The sequence below is a fragment of the Equus caballus genome, unplaced genomic scaffold (assembly GCF_041296265.1).
Source record: "Equus caballus isolate H_3958 breed thoroughbred unplaced genomic scaffold, TB-T2T haplotype2-0000440, whole genome shotgun sequence".
Taxonomy (NCBI): Eukaryota; Metazoa; Chordata; class Mammalia; order Perissodactyla; family Equidae; genus Equus; species Equus caballus.
In genome coordinates, this window is record NW_027222395.1 from 8,916,430 (window position 1) to 8,923,885 (window position 7,456).

Below are 7,456 nucleotides of genomic sequence, written 5' to 3' on the forward strand. Positions count from 1 at the left end.
AGGGCTGAAAAGACACGGTGTTCATCTGCCTTTGTATGAGACGTTCCCAGGACGCTGCAAGAGCACTGTGGAATGCGAGTGCTTTCCCAGCTTCCTAAAGAGCTGGAAGCAGGACAGTTGCTGGCTTGTCTCCAATTGAAGGATGGAGGCAGTGCTTTGTGCCTTCCACCTCTAGAGCAATGGAGGGCACGGCTGAGATCCAAGGGCCCTTTCTGACATAGGTGCATTCTGACACTCTCTGACCCAGTGCACAATGGCGGTTTGTAAAAAGCCTATTGTCTGCTCCTGCTAAGCATGCGGAAGCACAGTCATCTGGGCCTCGTCCCCGTTGCTGAAGGGGAAGATGTAGACATTTCGTCTGAGCCGGTTTGGCCAGGTGGAAATGTGGCAGGAGCAGAAGTTCCAAATCTGCAAATTAAGCGCTGAAAAGAAATGGCATATCAGCTGCCTTTGTATGAGATGTTGCCAGGACACAGAAAGAGCACTGATGAAAGCGAGTTCTTGCTCAGCTTCCTAAAGAGATGGAAGGAAGATGGTCTGTGGCTTGTCGCCGCTTGAGGGGGGGAGCCAGTGCATTGTGCATTCCACGTCTGGAGCAATGAAGGGCACGGCTGAGAGCAAAGGGGTCTTTCTGACATAGCTGCTTTCCGACACTCTCTCCAGCAGTGCACAATGGTGGTTGGAAAAAGGCGTGCAGTCTATCGCCTCCTAAGCACGTGGACGCTCAATCATTTGGGACTCAGCCCAGTTGCTTCAGGGGAAGATGTAGACATTTCGTCTGAGCCGAGTTGGCAAGGTGGAATTGCGGCAGAAGCAGGAGTCCTACAGCTGCGAGTTAGGGACTGGGAAGAAATGCCATTTGAGCTGCCTTTGTATGAGAAGTTCCCCGGTCTGCTGTAACAGGACTGTGGAAAGCGAGTTGTTTGTCAGCTTCCTAAAGAGCTGGAGGCAAGACAGTTTATGGCTTGTCTCCAATTGAAGGATGGAGGCAGTGCTTTGTGCCTTCCACCTCTAGAGCAATGGAGGGCACTGCTGAGAGCAAAGGGCCCTTTCTGACATAGGTGCATTCTGACACTCTCTGACCCAGTGCACAATGGCAGTTTGTAAAAAGCCTATTGTCTGCTCCTGCTAAGCATGTGGCAGCACAATCATTTGGGCTTCGCCCCCGTTGCTTAAGGGGAAGATGTAGGCATTTCGTCTGAGCCGGGTTGGCAAGGTGGAACTGTGGCAGAAGCGGAAGTCCTAAAGCGGCCAGTTAAGCACTGGGAAGAAATGGCGTTTGAGCTGCCTCGGTATGAGAGTTTCCTCGTATGCTGTAACAGCACTGTGGAAAGCGAGTTCTTTCCCAGCTTCCTAAAGAGCTGGAGGCAAGACAGTTTATGGCTTGTCTCCCATTGAAGGATGGAGGCAGTGCTTTGTGCCTTCCACCTCTACAGCAATGGAGGGCGCGGCTGAGAGTTAAGGGGTCATTCTGCCATTGGTGCCTTCTGACACTCTCCCAACCGTTGCACTTCGTGGTTAGTTAAAAGCCTATTGTCTCTCTCCTCCTCAGCATGTGGAACCACAATCCTATGGGCCTCATCCCCATTGCTCAAGGGGAAGATGTAGGCATTTCGTCTGAGCCGGGTTGGCAAGGTGGAAACGTGCAGGATGCAGATGTCCCAGACTGGCGAGTGAAGTGCTGAAAAGAAACGGCGTTCAGCCTCCTTTGTATGAGATGTTCCCAGGACGCTGTAAGAGCACTGTGGAAAGGGAGTTTTTTCTCCACTTCCTAAAGAGCTGGAAGCAGGCCAAGATGTGGTTTGTCTCCCATTGAGGGGTGGATCCAGAACCAGTGCCTTGTGCCTTCCACCTCGAGAGCAATGGAGGGCATGGCTGAGAGCAAAGGGGCCTTTCTGACATAGCTGCTTTCCGACGCTCTCTAAGCAGTGTAAAATGGTGGTTGGAAAAAGGCATGCAGTTTATCGCCTCCTAAGCATGTGGATGCTCAATCATTTGGGAATCAGCACAGTCGCTTCAGGGGAAGATGCAGGCATTTCGTCTGAGCCGGGTTGGCAAGGTGGAAATGCGGCAGAAGCAGATGTTGCAGATTGGTGAGTTAAGGGCTGAAAAGACACGGTGTTCAGCTGCCTTTGTATGAGACGTTCCCAGGACGCTGTAAGAGCACTGTGGAATGCGAGTGCTTTCCCAGCTTCCTAAAGAGCTGGAAGCAGGACAGTTGCTGGCTTGTCTCCAATTGAAGGATGGAGGCAGTGCTTTGTGCCTTCCACCTCTAGAGCAATGGAGGGCACGGCTGAGATCCAAGGGCCCTTTCTGACATAGGTGCATTCTGACACTCTCTGAGCCAGTGCACAATGGCGGTTTGTAAAAAGCCTATTGTCTGCTCCTGCTAAGCATGCGGAAGCACAGTCATCTGGGCCTCGTCCCCGTTGCTGAAGGGGAAGATGTAGACATTTCGTCTGAGCCGGGTTGGCCAGGTGGAAATGTGGCAGGAGCAGAAGTTCCAAATCTGCGAGTTAAGCGCTGAAAAGAAATGGCCTATCAGCTGCCTTTGTATGAGATGTTGCCAGGCCACAGAAAGAGGACTGTTGAAAGCGAGTTCTTGCTCAGCTTCCTAAAGAGATGGAAGGAAGATGGTCTGCGGCTTGTCGCCGCTTGAGGGGGGGAGCCAGTGCATTGTGCATTCCACGTCTAGAGCAATGAAGGGCACGGCTGAGAGCAAAGGGGTCTTTCTGACATAGCTGCTTTCCGACACTCTCTCCAGCAGTGCACAATGGTGGTTGGAAAAAGGCGTGCAGTCTATCGCCTCCTAAGCACGTGGACGCTCAATCATTTGGGACTCAGCCCAGTTGCTTCAGGGGAAGATGTAGGCATTTCGTCTGAGCCGGGTTGGCAAGGTGGAATTGCGGCAGAAGCAGGAGTCCTACAGCTGCGAGTTAAGGGCTGGGAAGAAATGCCATTTGAGCTGCCTTGGTATGAGAAGTTCGCCGGTCTGCTGTAACAGGACTGTGGAAAGCGAGTTGTTTGTCAGCTTCCTAAAGAGCTGGAGGCAAGACAGTTTATGGCTTGTCTCCAATTGAAGGATGGAGGCAGTGCTTTGTGCCTTCCACCTCTAGAGCAATGGAGGGCACGGCTCAGAGCAAAGGGCCCTTTCTGACATAGGTGCATTCTGACACTCTCTGAGCCAGTGCACAATGGCGGTTTGTAAAAAGCCTATTGTCTGCTCCTGCTAAGCATGTGGCAGCACAATCATGTGGGCTTCGCCCCCGTTGCTTAAGGGGAAGATGTAGGCATTTCGTCTGAGCCGGGTTGGCAAGGTGGAACTGTGGCAGAAGCGGAAGTCCTAAAGCGGCCAGTTAAGCACTGGGAAGAAATGGCGTTTGAGCTGCCTCGGTATGAGAGTTTCCTCGTATGCTGTAACAGCACTGTGGAAAGCGAGTTCTTTCCCAGCTTCCTAAAGAGCTGGAGGCAAGACAGTTTATGGCTTGTCTCCCATTGAAGGATGGAGGCAGTGCTTTGTGCCTTCCACCTCTACAGCAATGGAGGGCGCGGCTGAGAGTTAAGGGGTCTTTCTGCCATTGGTGCCTTCTGACACTCTCCCAACCGTTGCACTTCGTGGTTAGTTAAAAGCCTATTGTCTCTCTCCTCATCAGCATGTGGAACCACAATCCTATGGGCCTCATCCCCATTGCTCAAGGGGAAGATGTAGGCATTTCGTCTGAGCCGGGTTGGCAAGGTGGAAACGTGCAGGATGCAGATGTCCCAGACTGGCGAGTGAAGTGCTGAAAAGAAACGGCATTCAGCCTCCTTTGTATGAGATGTTCCCAGGACGCTGTAAGAGCACTGTGGAAAGGGAGTTTTTTCTCCACTTCCTAAAGAGCTGGAAGCAGGCCAAGATGTGGTTTGTCTCCCATTGAGGGGTGGATCCAGAACCAGTGCCTTGTGCCTTCCACCTCGAGAGCAATGGAGGGCATGGCTGAGAGCAAAGGGGCCTTTCTGACATAGCTGCTTTCCGACGCTCTCTAAGCAGTGTAAAATGGTGGTTGGAAAAAGGCATGCAGTTTATCGCCTCCGAAGCATGTTGATGCTCAATCCTTTGGGAATCAGCACAGTCGCTTCAGGGGAAGATGTAGGCATTTCGTCTGAGCCGGGTTGGCAAGGTGGAAATGGGGCAGAAGCAGATGTTGCAGATTGGTGAGTTAAGGGCTGAAAAGACACGGTGTTCATCTGCCTTTGTATGAGACGTTCCCAGGACGCTGTAAGAGCACTGTGGAATGCGAGTGCTTTCCCAGCTTCCTAAAGAGCTGGAAGCAGGACAGTTGCTGGCTTGTCTCCAATTGAAGGATGGAGGCAGTGCTTTGTGCCTTCCACCTCTAGAGCAATGGAGGGCACGGCTGAGATCCAAGGGCCCTTTCTGACATAGGTGCATTCTGACACTCTCTGAGCCAGTGCACAATGGCGGTTTGTAAAAAGCCTATTGTCTGCTCCTGCTAAGCATGCGGAAGCACAGTCATCTGGGCCTCGTCCCCGTTGCTGAAGGGGAAGATGTAGGCATTTCGTCTGAGCCGGGTTGCCCAGGTGGAAATGTGGCAGGAGCAGAAGTTCCAAATCTGCGAGTTAGGCGCTGAAAAGTAATGGCCTATCAGCTGCCTTTGTATGAGATGTTGCCAGGACACAGAAAGAGCACTGTTGAAAGCGAGTTCTTGCTCAGCTTCCTAAAGAGATGGAAGGAAGATGGTCTGTGGCTTGTCGCCGCTTAAGGGGGTGTGCCAGTGCATTGTGCATTCCACGTCGAGAGCAATGAAGGGCACGGCTGAGAGCAAAGGGGTCTTTCTGACATAGCTGCTTTCCGACACTCTCTCCAGCAGTGCACAATGGTGGTTGGAAAAAGGCGTGCAGTCTATCGCCTCCTAAGCACGTGGACGCTCAATCATTTGGGACTCAGCCCAGTTGCTTCAGGGGAAGATGTAGGCATTTCGTCTGAGCCGGGTTGGCAAGGTGGAATTGCGGCAGAAGCAGGAGTCCTACAGCTGCGAGTTAAGGGCTGGGAAGAAATGCCATTTGAGCTGCCTTGGTATGAGAAGTTCCCCAGTGTGCTGTAACAGGACTGTGGAAAGCGAGTTGTTTGTCAGCTTCCTAAAGAGCTGGAAGCAAGACAGTTTATGGCTTGTCTCCAATTGAAGGATGGAGGCAGTGCTTTGTGCCTTCCACCTCTAGAGCAATGGTGGGCACGGCTGAGAGCAAAGGGCCCTTTCTGACATAGGTGCATTCTGACACTCTCTGACCCAGTGCACAATGGCGGTTTGTAAAAAGCCTATTGTCTGCTCCTGCTAAGCATGTGGCAGCACAATCATGTGGGCTTCGCCCCCGTTGCTTAAGGGGAAGATGTAGGCATTTCGTCTGAGCCAGGTTGGCAAGGTGGAACTGTGGCAGAAGCGGAAGTCCTAAAGCGGCCAGTTAAGCACTGGGAAGAAATGGCGTTTGAGCTGCTTCGGTATGAGAGTTTCCTCGTATGCTGTAACAACACTGTGGAAAGCGAGTTCTTTCCCAGCTTCCTAAAGAGCTGGAGGCAAGACAGTTTATGGCTTGTCTCCCATTGAAGGATGGAGGCAGTGCTTTGTGCCTTCCACCTCTACAGCAATGGAGGGCGCGGCTGAGAGTTAAGGGGTCATTCTGCCATTGGTGCCTTCTGACACTCTCCCAACCGTTGCACTTCGTGGTTAGTTAAAAGCCTATTGTCTCTCTCATCCTCAGCATGTGGAACCACAATCCTATGGGCCTCATCCCCATTGCTCAAGGGGAAGATTTAGGCATTTCGTCTGAGCCGGGTTGGCAAGGTGGAAACGTGCAGGATGCAGATGTCCCAGACTGGCGAGTGAAGTGCTGAAAAGAAACGGCGTTCAGCCTCCTTTGTATGAGATGTTCCCAGGAAGCTGTAAGAGCACTGTGGAAAGGGAGTTTTTTCTCCACTTCCTAAAGAGCTGGAAGCAGGCCAAGATGTGGTTTGTCTCCCAATGAGGGGTGGATCCAGAACCAGTGCCTTGTGCCTTCCACCTCGAGAGCAATGGAGGGCATGGCTGAGAGCAAAGGGGTCTTTCTGACATAGCTGCTTTCCGAAGCTCTCTAAGCAGTGTAAAATGGTGGTTGGAAAAAGGCATGCAGGTTATCGCCTCCGAAGCATGTGGATGCTCAATCCTTTGGGAATCAGCACAGTCGCTTCAGGGGAAGATGTAGGCATTTCGTCTGAGCCGGGTTGGCAAGGTGGAAATGCGGCAGAAGCAGATGTTGCAGATTGGTGAGTTAAGGGCTGAAAAGACACGGTGTTCATCTGCCTTTGTATGAGACGTTCCCAGGACGCTGCAAGAGCACTGTGGAATGCGAGTGCTTTCCCAGCTTCCTAAAGAGCTGGAAGCAGGACAGTTGCTGGCTTGTCTCCAATTGAAGGATGGAGGCAGTGCTTTGTGCCTTCCACCTCTAGAGCAATGGAGGGCACGGCTGAGATCCAAGGGCCCTTTCTGACATAGGTGCATTCTGACACTCTCTGACCCAGTGCACAATGGCGGTTTGTAAAAAGCCTATTGTCTGCTCCTGCTAAGCATGCGGAAGCACAGTCATCTGGGCCTCGTCCCCGTTGCTGAAGGGGAAGATGTAGACATTTCGTCTGAGCCGGTTTGGCCAGGTGGAAATGTGGCAGGAGCAGAAGTTCCAAATCTGCAAATTAAGCGCTGAAAAGAAATGGCATATCAGCTGCCTTTGTATGAGATGTTGCCAGGACACAGAAAGAGCACTGATGAAAGCGAGTTCTTGCTCAGCTTCCTAAAGAGATGGAAGGAAGATGGTCTGTGGCTTGTCGCCGCTTGAGGGGGGGAGCCAGTGCATTGTGCATTCCACGTCTGGAGCAATGAAGGGCACGGCTGAGAGCAAAGGGGTCTTTCTGACATAGCTGCTTTCCGACACTCTCTCCAGCAGTGCACAATGGTGGTTGGAAAAAGGCGTGCAGTCTATCGCCTCCTAAGCACGTGGACGCTCAATCATTTGGGACTCAGCCCAGTTGCTTCAGGGGAAGATGTAGACATTTCGTCTGAGCCGAGTTGGCAAGGTGGAATTGCGGCAGAAGCAGGAGTCCTACAGCTGCGAGTTAGGGACTGGGAAGAAATGCCATTTGAGCTGCCTTTGTATGAGAAGTTCCCCGGTCTGCTGTAACAGGACTGTGGAAAGCGAGTTGTTTGTCAGCTTCCTAAAGAGCTGGAGGCAAGACAGTTTATGGCTTGTCTCCAATTGAAGGATGGAGGCAGTGCTTTGTGCCTTCCACCTCTAGAGCAATGGAGGGCACTGCTGAGAGCAAAGGGCCCTTTCTGACATAGGTGCATTCTGACACTCTCTGACCCAGTGCACAATGGCAGTTTGTAAAAAGCCTATTGTCTGCTCCTGCTAAGCATGTGGCAGCACAATCATT